We start from the raw sequence: 16321 nt of genomic DNA on the forward strand, positions 1-16321 counted from the left end.
AAACATTTGATGAACATGCAGTTTGAAGATAATGAACTTATTTATTATAACCTATCATAATGAATATGTTATTTCAACATGTTAAAACATTTGATGAACCTCAAGTAAGAATTTGATGAACCTGTAGTTTGAAGATAACGAACCTTTTTATTATAACCTATGAATATAATAAACCTCAAGTGATAATTTGATGAACCTGCAGTTTGAAGATAATGAACTTATTTATTATAACCTATGAATAATGAATATGTTGTTTTCACATGTTAAAAATTTGATGATCCTCAAGTGATAATTTGATAAACCTTCATTTTAAAGATAATATACCTGTTTATTATAACCTATAAATACATATTTGTTTTTATGCACGTATAGCATAATCATTAGTTAAAACTTATAGATTCATTTGTTAATCATATAAGATTCATTATTAATAAAATATATTTATTAAATTATTAGTTTTTATTTCTAATAATTATTATTTTGCAGGATAAAAATTGATAGAAAAAACATCTCAGAGAAAAAAGTTCAGCAAGAAAAATCCAAAAGGGTAGATGAGAGGACTAGAACTAAGGAATTTGATAATGACAATACATATTGGGATGTTCTTGTGACTAATATTATGAAGAATAAAACTACTGATAATGTTGGAAAAGAAAAGGGGCATATGCTCAACAAAAGAAATTAAAGCAAGCCATTGCTGCTAATATGAGTAAAAATATTAAGAAAAGAAAAAAAGTTACTATAGCTCAACAAACTCAAGGGCAGAACAAGAGATACAAAACACGCTCAATAATTGAAAAAGGGAAGAAAGTGGTTGCAGAAGAATTAGATGAGGACACTGATTCTACTCCTAAAGAACAATTACCAAAAGAAACATCTAGATCACGACCTAGAAAACAGAAAGAAAACGAGGTTAGATCTGTCATACCTATTAGATTGTCTCCATTTAATTTGTTCAACATGATCAAGAGACTGTCACCGGAGCAACGTTAAGTAGTTGAAGATATTTTGGCAGCCTTTTGAAATTAATGCTACGTGAATGTTATGGACAGTTAAGTAGATACATTATGAAGAATTTCAATTGCTATAGGTGTGATTTAGTTTTAGAGAAAGAAGAACTTAAGTTGATTGAGAAGGATATAGTTTCTACATTGGATATTTCTCGTGGTCCTAAAGTCATTGTGGAAGCTAAAGGGAACAACGATACTGATGAACATAATCAGTTGCTAAGAGAATGAAGGAAAATATAGGCTATAAATTCTGGTAGTCCTATAACAAGAAGTATGACTGATGAAATAGTGAACAAAGGAGATCATTGTGATGAATTTAAGAGAGATTTTACTGTTTTTGTTATCTCTACTATGCTGAAGGGCCACCAAAGTAGAAAATGCAACTACAAGATTCTATTTTCTCTAATTAATATCAATGAAATTAAGGAGTTCAATTGGTGTCATTACACCATAAAAAGCCTGGTATAATTTGTTCAAGACTAGAAAAAGCAACCGGATGGTTTTTTTACTGGACCTCTCACATTCTTATTGGTAATTGTACTCTACATCTATTTGTGAGTTTATTAGTTAATAACTGTAGGTTCATTAGTTTATATATATAGGTTCATTACTTTATACATATACGTTCATTAAGTTATGCATATAGGTTTATTAGATTATACATATAGGTTTATTAATTTATACATATAGGTTCATTAGGTAATAAATATAGATTCATTACTGTGTATATATATATGTTCATTAAGTTATTACTAATTTTCTTTCTTGAATGAACAACTTTCTTACTTGGACAAAGTTATTTTCAAAGTAAGAGATGATCACAATAGAAAGTTTCCAACACTCTCTTGTTGGACTACTCAAAATGTTAAGGAGAAAGTTAAAAAAGAACTCCAAGCAGATGAATTTAGAAAAAGAAATATTGTGGACATGATAAAGAATGTTAAAGATGATGAAAGATAAGCAGAAGAAAGTGAAGATGATGGAAACCAAAGAGGTGAAATTCTTAAATTTACAAATGTCAAGAAGGTAAATTTATTTTGTATAACTGTTGATGATACTTAGGTTCATATAATCTGCACTACATGGTCATTAAATTATGTATCTATATTCATTACTATAAATAAATAAGGTTTTATGTCTATAGGAGTTTGTGGAAAAAGTATCTATTGTCCTAAAGAAAATGGCTGAAGCAGTGGTTGAGTTTGGAGAAATAATGGCAGAGATAGGAAGAGTACATTAAGGAAATGGAATATTAAAGAAAACATTCACTTCCATATTTGAAATGTTCAGCAATGTTTCAAGCTTATAGGGAGAGGAAGAATTTGATACTGATATTGGAAAACATGATGAAAATGATGATTACTTTTTCAATGATCCAAGTTTTCTTAATGCAGTTGCGGAACTTGAACAAGCAATCAGTAAGACACAAAAATACCCTGTAGCAAAAGTTACTCATGCTCATTCATTCTCTTTAGGCTTCACTCCTGAAGAAAAAGATGAAAATGGTCAACAAGAGAAGGAATAAGTGTAGAAGTTGATGTTGTTGTAGCTAAACAGACTCAATAAGTTTTTCTTGAACCTGAAATACTAGTTGTTGAAGTTAGAGGTAGCCCTGCAAATGAGCAAAGTGAATTTTCTTTTGATAAATACATAAATGTCACTGGTTTTCTTATCCAGATTCATTATGTTAATATATGCTTATATATGTTGGTTCATTAAAAATCTTATGTTGATTCATTAAATGTAAATTGTTGGGTCATTACATTTGTTCAACAGGTTCATTATGAAATAATATGTATTTCTATTTTTTATAATTACTTATCAAATTTATTACAGTGTCATTGAAGAATTTGAGTCACACTTCCTTTCTCTTTAAGATCTCCTTTTTGGACAGAGTATGGAAATCAGTTAACTGAGCTTACTGCCAAGGAAAGACTGATTTCTGAATATGCATTCATGGAATATATAGAAAAGAATAACCCAGAATAAAATTTATTTTAAACAGTTTTATTCATTGCATTATAGTTTTATGATTCTTTTGTCATTAATAAGAATTTCTTTAATAGAGAAGTGTTATCCAGCACCGATAATTGGGCTATATGATATGCAAACTCTTCCATGAGATAAAGAGATTATAGATATGATTCTTGATATTTGGGCAATGAGGATAAATCTGGTAGAAATAAGAAGACATGTTAGCCAGCCTAAGAAAGTCATTTTCTCAACAAGGGCAAATATGAGTATTATTTAATTAATCATGTATTTAAAGTTAATCAATAATAAGTAATGTTATTGTAACCTTGTTCTTTTCAGTTTTAATTATAATCATACTTTGAGTTCATAAAAAGTTTAGCACTTGAACAACGTCAATTGAATTTCAATAATATTTTGGATACAGAATTAGGATATGTGCCAAATATTGATGTCAGTGATGCTAAACTTGTAAGTAATTCTTACCAATATTGAAATATTTTTCAATTAATGCTATCACACACAGTTAACGTTAAATCTATTCTAATAATGTAGGTATTCTTCATTGTTCTCCAGCAAGGCCATTATTTGCTTGTGTGCTTGAATATTAAAAAAAGTCTACGATTGAGGTTGTAGACAACAGACTACTTCCAAAGAAAAGTTAGTTATAATTCAAAGTATCAGGGTTTTTCAAGGCGACTTGTAAGTTTAACTAATTAGGGTTCAGTATTAATAAACTTTAAATTCATTGAGTTTGATATACATATTCATAATTTTATGATTATAGGTTCATATTTCATTGTTAATATTTATTATATTATATTTGATATATGTTATAGGCTACTACTGCATTTACAAATTACTTAGCAACAAAGAAGCAGATAAAAAGAATCTGATAAAAAAATTTAATGAAATGTTGCTAAAAATGCCTTAGAGAACATCAACAAATCATGTTGATTGTAAAGTTTACTGCATAAGACATATGGAGACTTACAAAGGAGAAGAGGATAATTGGGAATGCAACTTGAAGAAAAAATGGTGTAAGTTATAAACATTATTTATTATTTATTACAACTATTTTATCTTTGGAATACTTTACTTATAATTTTAATTGAAGATTCTTTACAGATTCTTGCCTTAAAGGCTCTAAGAGCCAAGTACTGTTCAAATATCCTAATATACCCTTTGAATAAAAATAGAAATGATTTCATCAAGGCAGTAAAAAAAAAAATTTTGAGTCGAAGAAGAAAGAATGATCAATTTATTTTAATGCTTATTTTTTATTTTAAAAAAATTAGAGGCAATATTTAATGTTGAACAATTATCTTAATTGTTGGTTCATTATAATTATTTTTTAAAATATTGAACAGGTATTATATATATTTTACATATTTATATATATATAGTTTTCATTTATACTATGTGTATAATTCAGGTTCATTAATTTTTTGTTTCATGTTCATTAGATATCAACTGCAGGTTCACCACTTACAGATATAGTTTATAAATTATTTTGTACGTTACAAAAGACGAACTTAATCAACTATACACAACATGTTCATCTAAAAACAATAATAAAATTTCTATGTTCATTAATTGTGGATTATAGGTTCATTAATATTAAATTGTAGGCTCATCAATTATCAACTCAGAGTTCATATGAGAAATTTTTTTATTAAAAAATAAAATAAAAGTAAAACCATATATTTCATATATTTCTCAAAGAAGAAAAATTAAACATATATAGAATTTACAATTGGAAACAAATTTAAATTTGGATTTGGAGTGACACTTATCAATTGCGAGCTGCTAGAACTTGGATATGCAACATATCCATTTTCAGTAACTTGAGAAAGAGTTACTTGAAAATTTTTATAAACACAATATAAAGCTTTTAAAATAAGATAACACATATTGAAAAAATAAAAACAAGTATAGTATCTCAACTGAATTTTGAACAACTATTTTTGTCTTCAATGCAGTCCTTTGAGCAATTTTCCTCATCTCTTTTGCTTGATTATATTTTCTCTCCATTATGCTCTTCTTCTTTTGGTTTCACTCTCCTTTTGCTCTACTAGGATCTGGAGTTTTTATTTTCTTATCCGATATAGTTTCATCAGATTCTTTAAGGTAAATAGGATCAACCTCATTCATAATGTTATTTTTTGCATTCTCGAAAACTTCCTCATAATACTGTCGAGCTTTATTATTATTTTCATTAGCTGAAATCAATTTGTTAAAATTTCTAGCCATTGGAATCCTCCAAATAGAAGCAGCTAAAACCAGGTTCATTAGAAAATGGAATAATTGAAATTTCTCCTTTACCACTTCCACTTCCGATTACTTCATTCATCTATCTTTTCATTATATATATATATATATTTTGTTGGAATTGCTACAACATAATGAATATTCATTATATGAAGATAATGGCAACAAAGTATTCCAACTTCTCTAAACAATTTACAAATGCAATATATGCTCTTGTATATTGAATTGCGCCCCATGTCGAATCATATCCACATCCGGCCGCCACACATGATATTTAATGTTATCATCATTTACCATAATACGTTATTGATGACATGCAGTAACCTTCATAAATTGCTCCTCCAAAAGAAAATACTCTATTTTATATATTTTCCTAGCATGTGAAAGAAGCTTCACATGATTCAAAGTCATTGTTGGCTGACCTTGCAAGCAATGTAAGTCTTCACCATTTTCTTTATTCCTCCATTCTGAGAATACATGAGTAAAAGAATTATAAAAATCACAAAGACTAGTAGTCTTAAACAACCTCTTACACATAGAACAATTAATATTCTCACTCCTTTGTGATGATAAAATACCGCCAGAAAAAAGTCCTTATTAAAAGCAGGACACTAGTCTCTAGATTTATATAACTTATGTATCCAAGAATTATTGTGACAATGATATTCTGTCATTAACCTGGAAAAAATACATAAGTTCATCAAAACATAAGTGTAACACCCGAAATTTTTATATATTTAATAATGAGTTTTTATTTAAGTTAATTTTAGCTTCATTATTATTGGGTTTAATTTGAAATGATTATATTTTGGTTATTCAAAATTTTTCCAAATGCATATTTATATAAGTAAAATTATATATTGAAAAAAATTTTGGAAGAAATTATAAGGGATGTTTTTATAAAAGAATTTTGAGGAAATTGATTATTTAATTTAATTGTGTGTAGGATTTAATTGGAAATTTATTTTGGAATAAGGATTGAAAGTATAATGTTATTTTTATGGGGTTTTAATGGAAATTTGTGAGCTTGGTATTTTTGTAAATAAATATGTCGGTCAGGGGTATTTTTGTAATTGTGTATTTTCAATAATTCGGTTTTGGCCCAAATTAAATAGTTAAGGGCTTAATTGAAAGGCTAAAAAGAAGTTTGGGGGTTAAATTGAAATTCTGCGGAATGAAATTGTAAGTAATTAAGAAAGTTGAGGGACGAAATTGTAATAAGGAAAAGTTCAAGGGTCAAATGTCGATATTGAAAGGAATGGAAGTCGGGGAAGGAAGAGAGGAAGAGAGAGAGAGAGAGAGAGAAGTAGAAGAAGGAGAGCTGCGGTGGCGCGTCGTCGGGCCGGAGTGTCTTGGTGGCGGGGAGCTCTCGCGCTAGGAGGAAGATGGTCAGAAGCTTCTTTGCCGCTTCCGGCGTCGGTGGTCGGCCGATTTTAGTGCCGATCGACTCCTCTCGGCCCTCGGCTTTGTTTTTGGCGGCGTGGTGGCGGAATCGGAGATTCACGGTGGAGAGAGAAAATGGTGGCGGTACCGGCATTTTTGGGCTTTTCCGTGAGCTCCGGCCGGAGGATGGATGATCGGAGGATGTATCCCGACTCTCCTCGGCTCAAGCTTCGCGATGGCACTGGTTTCGTGGGCGATCGGGCTTCGTTTCGCGAATCGACGGTCGAGATCGTCCGCAAATCTCTCCGGATGATCGGGTGTCGGATCGGAAAATCGGGCGGGGATCGTCATCGGTAGCGTCATTGTGAGTCCGATGGTGTGTTCGGATCGTCGATCGGACTCCGTGTCGGAGGCGAGTCAACCGAGCGATCGAACGTCTCGGTAAATTTCTTTGGCCCGTTAATTTTAGAAATCCTTGGTTTAATTTGTGTCTATGGTTTATGTTGTGTACTTGATGATATTTGTAAGTCATAAATATTTGTCTGTCAGTTGGCCTGCCATAGTCGTGTTTTTGTGCTGTGTGGCGGAGTCGGGAAATAGTGAAGTTTGGGGACCCGACTCCCGTTGTTTTAATTGTTGGTTATTTGGAGTGTTTTTCTGGCAGGTCCTGGACCCGTTTTTACGGGGGGTAATGTTCGTGTTGTAGAGGAGGTTCTGCCGAATTTTCGGTAGTTCCCAAGTCGAGATTCTTAGACAGTTAGTTCTAGGAGTCTAGACCTAGGGTCTATTGTAATTGTTTCATCGTTTTGATAAATTGTTTTCCGTGATTAGATGATCTGTCTGTTCGGCTCGCTCCTACCGAGACACCTAAGCTGAGCTAGGAGGTCGCCTAATTCTGTGAGTTAAAGTCATATATCGTTTACGCACGTGTCATGCATAAAATTTGATTTGCTACTGTGAACATTTATTTGCAATTTTAATTTTTTATTTAATTATTATTATTATCATTTGCATGATGCTCTTAATTACTATTTAAATATATTTTTCCCTTATTACCAATTTTAATATTGCATGATGACTCAGGATGGGATGACAGTAGAACATAGGAGTTGGATGAGTGTCCAATATAATATGAGAGAGATAGGAAAAGGGTAAAGAGGTAAAAATTTTGAGAAAGAAAGATTAGGACTTGCCCTGGTCGAGCATCGCTCTCTGGGCTTAGTGATTTGTGGTTGCCGGAGTAAGGTCCCCGGTCGAGCATTGCTCTCGGCCGGCTTATTTGGATATTTAAGTGACCAGATCGGAGGTAAGGTCCCTGGTCGAGCTTTGCTCTCGGGGGCGCCCGATCTTATTGGATAAGAGAGCCAAAAGGCTAAGGCCGAGAGTTAAGTGACCGGATCGGAGGTAAGGTCCCTGGTCGAGCTTTGCTCTCCGGGGCGCCCGATCTGTTGGAATGAGAGGTTTGAGATGATAGAGTTGAGGTTAGTTGAGACATAAGTGTTGAAATAATCGAGATTTTAGAGTTGGGATTAGAGTTCTACTCAAGTACTGTCCCGTTGCATGTGGAATAAATTTTGTTTAAGCATGGCATGACACGTATGGTTCGCGTGATTTATTAATTATTTTAAAATTAAATGAATGTGACATTGAGATATTTGAAACTGTTTTAGATATATGATTTTAACTCACTCTCGAGACCGAGTCTCCATTTATGTTGTTTTTCGGATTCGTATTTAGTTCTCTCGCGACTCTTATTCAGTAACCCGACTCCTTCATCATCGGGTGAAGTATTTGATTTGGTATGTAAAATGGTAAATCTTAGATTCTCCGCAGTAGTAAATAGTAGATGTATCAGTTGTAAATTTTCTGAGCTTCGGGTCTCGCCTAGTTTTTCTGGTAGACCGAAGTAATTTTGTAAAGTGTAACTATTAAGATAAATTGTGACTTTAATAATATTAATTTGAGATGAGATTTGTTTAAATCAGTGAGTGTCAGGCTTACTACGGGTTTCGGTGGCCTTAAGCCTACCCATTCCCTAGTGCCGGTCACGGGCCCACGGGTGGGGTCGTGACAATAAGTATGGATTCATTAGAATATAACTGAAGGTTCACTAGAACATAATTGTAGGTTTATTGGAATATAACTGCAGTTTTATTCCAATGTAACTACATGTTCATTAGAATACAAATGTTGATTTATTGGAATGTAATTGCAGGTTCGTTATAATATAATTGTAGGTTCATTAGAATGTAACTGCAGGTTCCTTATATATAATTGCAGGTTCATTGGAATGTAACTGCAAGTATACTGAAATATAATATCAGATTCATTAAAATATAACTGTAGGTTCATTAAAATATAACATCAAGTTCATTATAATATAACTGTAGGTTCATTCGAATATAAATACAGGTTTATTAGAATGTAACTGCAAGTTCATTGAAATTTAACTACAGGTTTATTTGAAATACCCGGTCCAATAAAACTCAAACTCTGCCTCTATATTAGTATACTTCATAACATAATTGAATAATTCTATAAATACTTTTTGACTTCTTAAGCACTTGATGTTCTTCTTTGAGTTCTCTCCTATATGCCAAATACAAAGTCTATGACGTGAGTTTAGAAACACCATATAAATTATAGCAGCTATAGCAGCAGATTGATATGTCATTATTGTTTGTGAATGTTTACCTCCCATAAATCTTAAAAAGGTACTAAACAGTCAAACAAAGGACTCAATTCTCTCATTTAATAGAAAACCATAACCAAACATCACATTCATGCAATGATGATTTATACCAACAAATGAACCACAAATCATATCATATCTATTAGTCGGTATGTGGTATCATAGACTATCAAATCTCCAAACATCTCATAATCTTATCTCATCTGAGCTTCTCTCCCAAAAAAACTACATAGTCTTGCATCAACATCAACCTCAAAATCAAAGAAAAAGTCCTTTTCATTTGATTGTCTTTTTCTAAATATCTCAATCAATGCATTTGAATTGCTGCCATCCAATTTCTTCATATTTTCTAATGCTAAATTATTATAAGCATCTCTAGCTGTAAAACCAATAAATGGTGATCCTCCATATTGATTTTTTAGCAACCTAGTACTATCAGCAACATCAACTCCACTTTTCTTTAGATGCTTAAGATAACTCAACTGGTTTTTTATAACTCCTCTATGTGAACGAAGCAAATAAGTTTTACTTGATAGACATAGCTCGTGATTATATTCTTCTTTATATTTTGTTATACTACAAACTGATTCTTCATCAATATCAACTGAATAAAAGCTTTATAACCATATCAAATATCAAGTTTTGAATAATACTTATTTTCTTTTACTATCTTTTCTTTTTTTCCAATCTTTGAGCAACAAAATCTTTTTATTGATATTATTTTGACATCTACTCTATATTTTTACTTATTCTTTCTAATACTAAAACCCACTTTGAATGCATACTTATTGTATAAATCATAAGTTTCATTAACAGATTTAACGAACAGTCCAAGTAAATTCTCAACAGCTGCATTGTTATTATTATCAACTGTAAAAATAGAAAACATATTGGAACTTAATCTAATACATAATGAATATAATTTATTTCAACAATAAACATGGGCTATAAACATAATAAACCTAAATGTTGTAAATAATGAACCTGTATTTCATATGTAATAAACTTATAGTGCAAGCATAATGAACCTATAGTATAAACATAATGAACCCATAATGCAAGCATAATGAACCTATAGTATAAACATAATGAACTCATAATGCAAGCACAATGAACCTAAATCATGTACATGATGAACATGTTCCTTTTAGACAATGAAACTAAATTATGAGCATTATGAACCTGTAGTTTCTAGACAGTGATCATAATATTCTTTTAACAACTTGTACCTATGTTTTTCAATTTAAAACAAACAACAGATACACTATTATCTGTATTTGAAGATGAATCCAGATTTACAGTTGAACATTCAGCTGCACAAATATTTTGTTAATTCAGAATTTTCAGATTTTCATCCATCAAATCATCTACCTCTATCAATCAATTCTTCGACAAGAAACAAAAAACGAAAAATCTCATATCATAAGAATTTGCAAATTTATCAATGAGAAGGAAAGAAGAAAGAAACAAAAGAATGAAAAATAATAGAATTATGAACAAGAGAATAAAGATTTGAATGATCGAGAATAGAGAATGAAGAAGATAAAATAGAGCCAAACAACAAAAAAAAGCTCACGATTCTATTATAAATTGGTAAAAATAAGGTAGGATGTTATTTTAGAAAAAAAAAAAAAACTTCTCATAGGTGCCATTTAAAATTTGCCCCATTATTTAAATTTAACGGTACCATTTTTATCATACAATGCAGAGTGTAGTCATCAATCACAACTCAACAGTAGCAACAACCTTAAGCCCATTGGGTTTTTATCAAAAACTTTTCTCAGACCGATAAAAACAAGAAAATTTCCCTTTCTCTTTTTCTACTTGCCCGCTTAAGTCCCATTGGGCCTCAGAAAAGAATTGATAGCCTGCAAATGTAGAAGCAGCAAATGACATTTAAAAGAAAAAAGAAAAGTTGTTGGTGTATGTATAGAGTATTTTTCGTATAATATTATATTTAATTAAAATTTATTAAGAATTCTATTTTATTTGATAAAAAAATATGTGAGAGAAATAAAATAATAATAATAAATTTGAAAATGAGATTTTAGTATTATGAAATATATTAACAATCTAATATAGAATTCATTTAAAAATTCTACCTATTTTATTAGAATTTAATCTAGATATAATCAATTTCATATAAATTTAGTTATATAGAATTCTAAATTATATATTTGGTTATGTAGAATTCTAAATTAACTTTCACTACATTAAAAGTACATAAATTTTAAATTTACAAATAATTTTTTTATATTTTATAGATTTCAACCAAATACAACATAAGAATACAATCAAAATCAAGCCAAACCAACCTTTGATTATTTTGTACCTGACTTGCTAAATATCGAGTTGAACTCGAGCCAAGTCAATTAAACTCTTTATATCTTATAAGTTTGAATGATCTAAATTAGTTTAATAATTAAAAACTAAAATAAATTGTTTATGAATTTATTAAAAAAATAAAATATTTGTTAAAAATTAATATATATTTAATAAATTTATGATTTTATTACAATAAGTTTAAGCTAATATTTTTATAATAAATTAAAAAAATATAAATTTTATTCCAAATATCAAGTTATTAATATTTTAACTTGCACGTTAGCTCATTGATCTATAAATAAGTATGCTCATGAGCCTGACAAGTTGAGTTTACTCAATTTGAATCCGACTCTTTTATTAAATAAATTTTGAAATAAATTTAAATAAATCACAAGGGCTCAACTCATTTATAGCCTTAATTATTTACATGGATGTTAATTAAAATAAAGAGCTAATTGTTAGGATTTTTAAAACAAAAATAATGGTGAGCCTTCTAAATTTGATTTCCAAAAATTTCAACTAAATTTTCTGTAACCAATGCTCTATCTATCGACAAAATAAATAAATAAGAATTTAATTGTTGATATATGACCATTATGAGAAAAGGAAAATATTGGTTTCTTTTTTTTTTTTTTTTAAAAGAGAAAAAGATTGTTGTTATTTGGTTGTTGGTAGAATTTTTGGTTCTCTTTCTTATTTTTCTTTTCTCTTCTAATTTTTATTGTATTAGTCTTTAATAAAGAGATCTATTCTGTGAAGAGTGCTTACGATCTTTGTACCTTGTCGGATGTGTCCTTTGCTAACTCTTCTTCCTCTAAGATGATGAGTTGGTGGAAATTCATTTGGAGTTTAAGTCTACCCCGAAGGTATACATTTTTCTATGGAGACTCTGTAATAACGTCTTCCCTGTCTCGATATCCTTTATTCATAATCATGTCCTTGCTTTACCATTTTGTCATCGTTATGGTTATGGTTTGGAAGATATCTGTCGTACACTTTTTAATTGTCCCATTTCTATGAATTTATAAATATAGCCCGTTTTATGCTTTGACTGTGTGTTTTAAGAAAGATGTAACCATTAAAGCTCTTTGGATGGCAAAAGAAGTTTTGGAGCATGATCAATTCGAAGTCTTTGCCTTATGCTGTTGGATGGCGTGGAATATTCAGAATGCAATAAGAAGTTGGAAATCCTTTATGATTATCATCCGCTAATGCGGGAAAGTTGGATAGGGTGGCCCTTACGAAAAGATTATATTTGCTCCTAATTTTTATGAAATACAAGATGCTCATTGAATAATAAGAAACTAATCTTCAATCTTCCGACTATTTGTACGATCTCTCTTATAGATAAACGGAGTCATTGAAGTTTCATTCATATTATTATGGATAGTTGCATGGCTTGTCTTGCATGCAAAGTACGTTGGTATATAACTAGCATGGATGTTTCAGAAAGAGCATATACTGTCTGGAGGCTGCTCGTCCACGTCTTGCTAGGAATGGGTTTGGCTAGCTGGCCACCACCACCAGCAGGTTGTTTAAAGCTAAATGCGGATGCTGCCTATGTAGAACTGACGACCTTATGTGGTATTGGAGCTGTAGTGCGCGATAACGAGGAAGCAGTGATGGCTACTTTCACTCGGAGAGAAAAGAGAGTTAGTTCGATGCTCTTGGCAGAATAATTGGCTATCAGGGAGGATTTTTGCGAATGGCTTTTGAATGCGGCTTCTTGTCTGTGTTGGTTGAGTCTGATTTGGCAAACAGGGTGGCCTTAGTGAATGAAGGTTGTTCTACATCTTGAGTTTGGTATGATTGTCTCGAATATTCTCTCTCTTGATTGCTTAGTCAAAATGAGACCTTGGAAACTAAAGAAAAAAAAAAAGGAAAGCCTTATATTTGCTTTTAATATAGTTTACTCTTGGATTTTTTTCTAAAGGTCTAAGAGAAATTTTTCAGAAATTGGAAGTAAAAGCAAATCTAGCAAGTTTCATGAGCTACTAATACATTAGCTCATCTAAGAACATTCTAAAAAAATAAACCAATAAAAGAAGAAAGGGTTTGTCAAATCCACAATGTGATATAAGTTGCACATATGGGATGATCAATTGAATTGCTCAAGACAAAGAACCATTGTTAACCAGTTTGTAATCTGTCTACAATTTGGTCACCCAAAGTCTGATTTCAACTTATTCTCCTGTTTAATTACCTTTTAGAATGGAGCCATGTTTCTGCTCTTCCAAAAGTAGTTTCCAGTTTGTCTATTGACAGGATAGAAAATACTTCTAAACCATATTGATTCAATAACCACCCATTTTTCCCACACTTTTATCAATCTTCTGTTGCCTACAATCCAACAGGAACCCTCTCAATAATTGATCTAGCTTCCAATTTGATTCTTCAGGTACAACTAGGCTGTTTCTTTAAAATAGCCATTCAATAATATCCAATCTAGGACTAATAATTAATTTTATTATAAATAATTTATGAGAACCTAATGCACAGAATAAGCCTTAACCCCAAGATAGCTAAAATCATATTTATTTAAAAGATTTTAATCAGATTTTTGTATGCAAAATAGAACAAAAAAATAACAATAATTATTTACGGCACACTCAAGAATAAAAATAAAAAAATGGGTGATAAATGGAATTTAAATATTACAAGAGTAATCTTGATGAGCAGGATAATAGCTCTTTCAAAGGAAATCATATTATTACTATTTAATTAATTAAAAGTTCATAATTTCCTAAATATAATAAAAAGAATAGCTAGAGTCCTAAATTAAATAAATAATAATAATTCTAATGGAATCGGAGTTCATCAATTTAATTTAGAATAAAAGAAATTAAATAAAAAAATAACACAAAGTAGGAGAATAAACATATATCCTCAATTAAGCATCAGTTGTCGCCTCAACCAATTGTCGTAGCCTATTTGGATTGATTGCATTTAATACTTATGCACATTGGCCTTCACATCAGCTTTCTGTATACTTTCAAATCATCTACTAACTCCACCAAATAAACTATATAAATGAGGCAATATTATGCTATGCACCACCATAACTTTGCAGTATAGTCTGGAGGCAGGGTCGTTCGTATAGAACAATAGTCCCCGCCATGTTATTTTTCTAATCATTATTATAAAATTAAATTAAATAAATTTTAAAAATAATATAAATATTAACACATTTTTTAATTTTTCAATTAGTCATACTCTAAAAAAATTAAAAACTAATATACTTTTGATAAATAATAGAATAAATTATTTATTAAAATTAATATAATATAATTTTTAGAAAGCCTTCTTATACTAAAAAATTTATATTAATAGTGAATGAAACTAATTTTTTACACATTTGACAATTTAAGAATTTTATCAATATGTAATTGATAATTCTATAACCAAAATTATTACATTTTTATGACATAATCACCATATTCATTGATTATTATAAAGACGTTCATTATTTATTACATGAACTTTTAAATTTTTATTATTCTAGTGAAGGTTATTCATAATTTATTATCTATATGTTCATTTATTTTTATTAAATCAGTAGTTATAGATATGTTTTTCATATCATTATAAAATATTATTTCAGATAAAAAAATATAGATTCTTTATGAAAGTTAGATTCATTGTTTTTACAAAGTATATTAATATTTTTATGATTGACATAAATATTCATTATTTATAAGCATAATATTTATTAATTTGTTAATAAATATTCATCATTGATAAACCATACTCATTAATCGATTCATACATACATATATAATATAGATATAATATAACTTGTCCTTATAATTAATAAACAAGAAAAGATCAAGCTGGAATTATATTATAAATATTTATAATGTATCATAAATATCTTTTGAACAAAATAAATTTAGTAAATTATGAATATTTAACGTTTAAATAATAAAATATTTAATATATATTTAATAAACATTTAGTATATATTTAGTGAATGTAATTTAAAAAAAAAATTATATCTATACCTCTATTTCAATAATTTGGAGACATGTTACTTAAATATGCACCATTTCATTCTTTTCCAAAAAATGTCTTAGCTCTAGTTCATTTATTGAAATTCCAAAAATTATATAATGGTTTTCTTATTATTGGACTTCCTTTAATGTTCAAAGCATCATTTAAAACTTAATATTATGTGGCACTCAGATTTTTATGTTCTTAAAATTTCTTTTATCTTACTTAAATTTCTTTATATCATTTAAAGTTTGTATCCCTATAATTTTTATTGGCTAAATTAAAAGTATTAAAAACTGAAAACTTAATCTAAGAATATATAGATGAAATGCTAAAATCTCTTCTAATTTAATTAAGATATTAAATTTTAAAATTTAATTAAGATATCAAATTTTAACTTTAAGTATATTACTATATTAAATTCTTAAAATAATATTTTATTATTTATAAAAATTATATCCAACACGCGCTCTAGATTAATTATACTATACTAACTTGATAAAAGAAACTCAAAACTTAACCTCCTACCTTTTTGCTTTTATAAAGCATATATATCCTATTTACACTAATGCACACCTTCCTTTCATCAGCTTGCTGACCCTACCAGAATATTCTATGTTTGCATAATGCAATGGAATCCAAGATGATTATGACTTAACTCACTTTTCTTCCCCTTTGG

The sequence above is a fragment of the Ricinus communis genome, chromosome 6 (assembly GCF_019578655.1).
Source record: "Ricinus communis isolate WT05 ecotype wild-type chromosome 6, ASM1957865v1, whole genome shotgun sequence".
Lineage (NCBI taxonomy): Eukaryota > Viridiplantae > Streptophyta > Magnoliopsida > Malpighiales > Euphorbiaceae > Ricinus > Ricinus communis.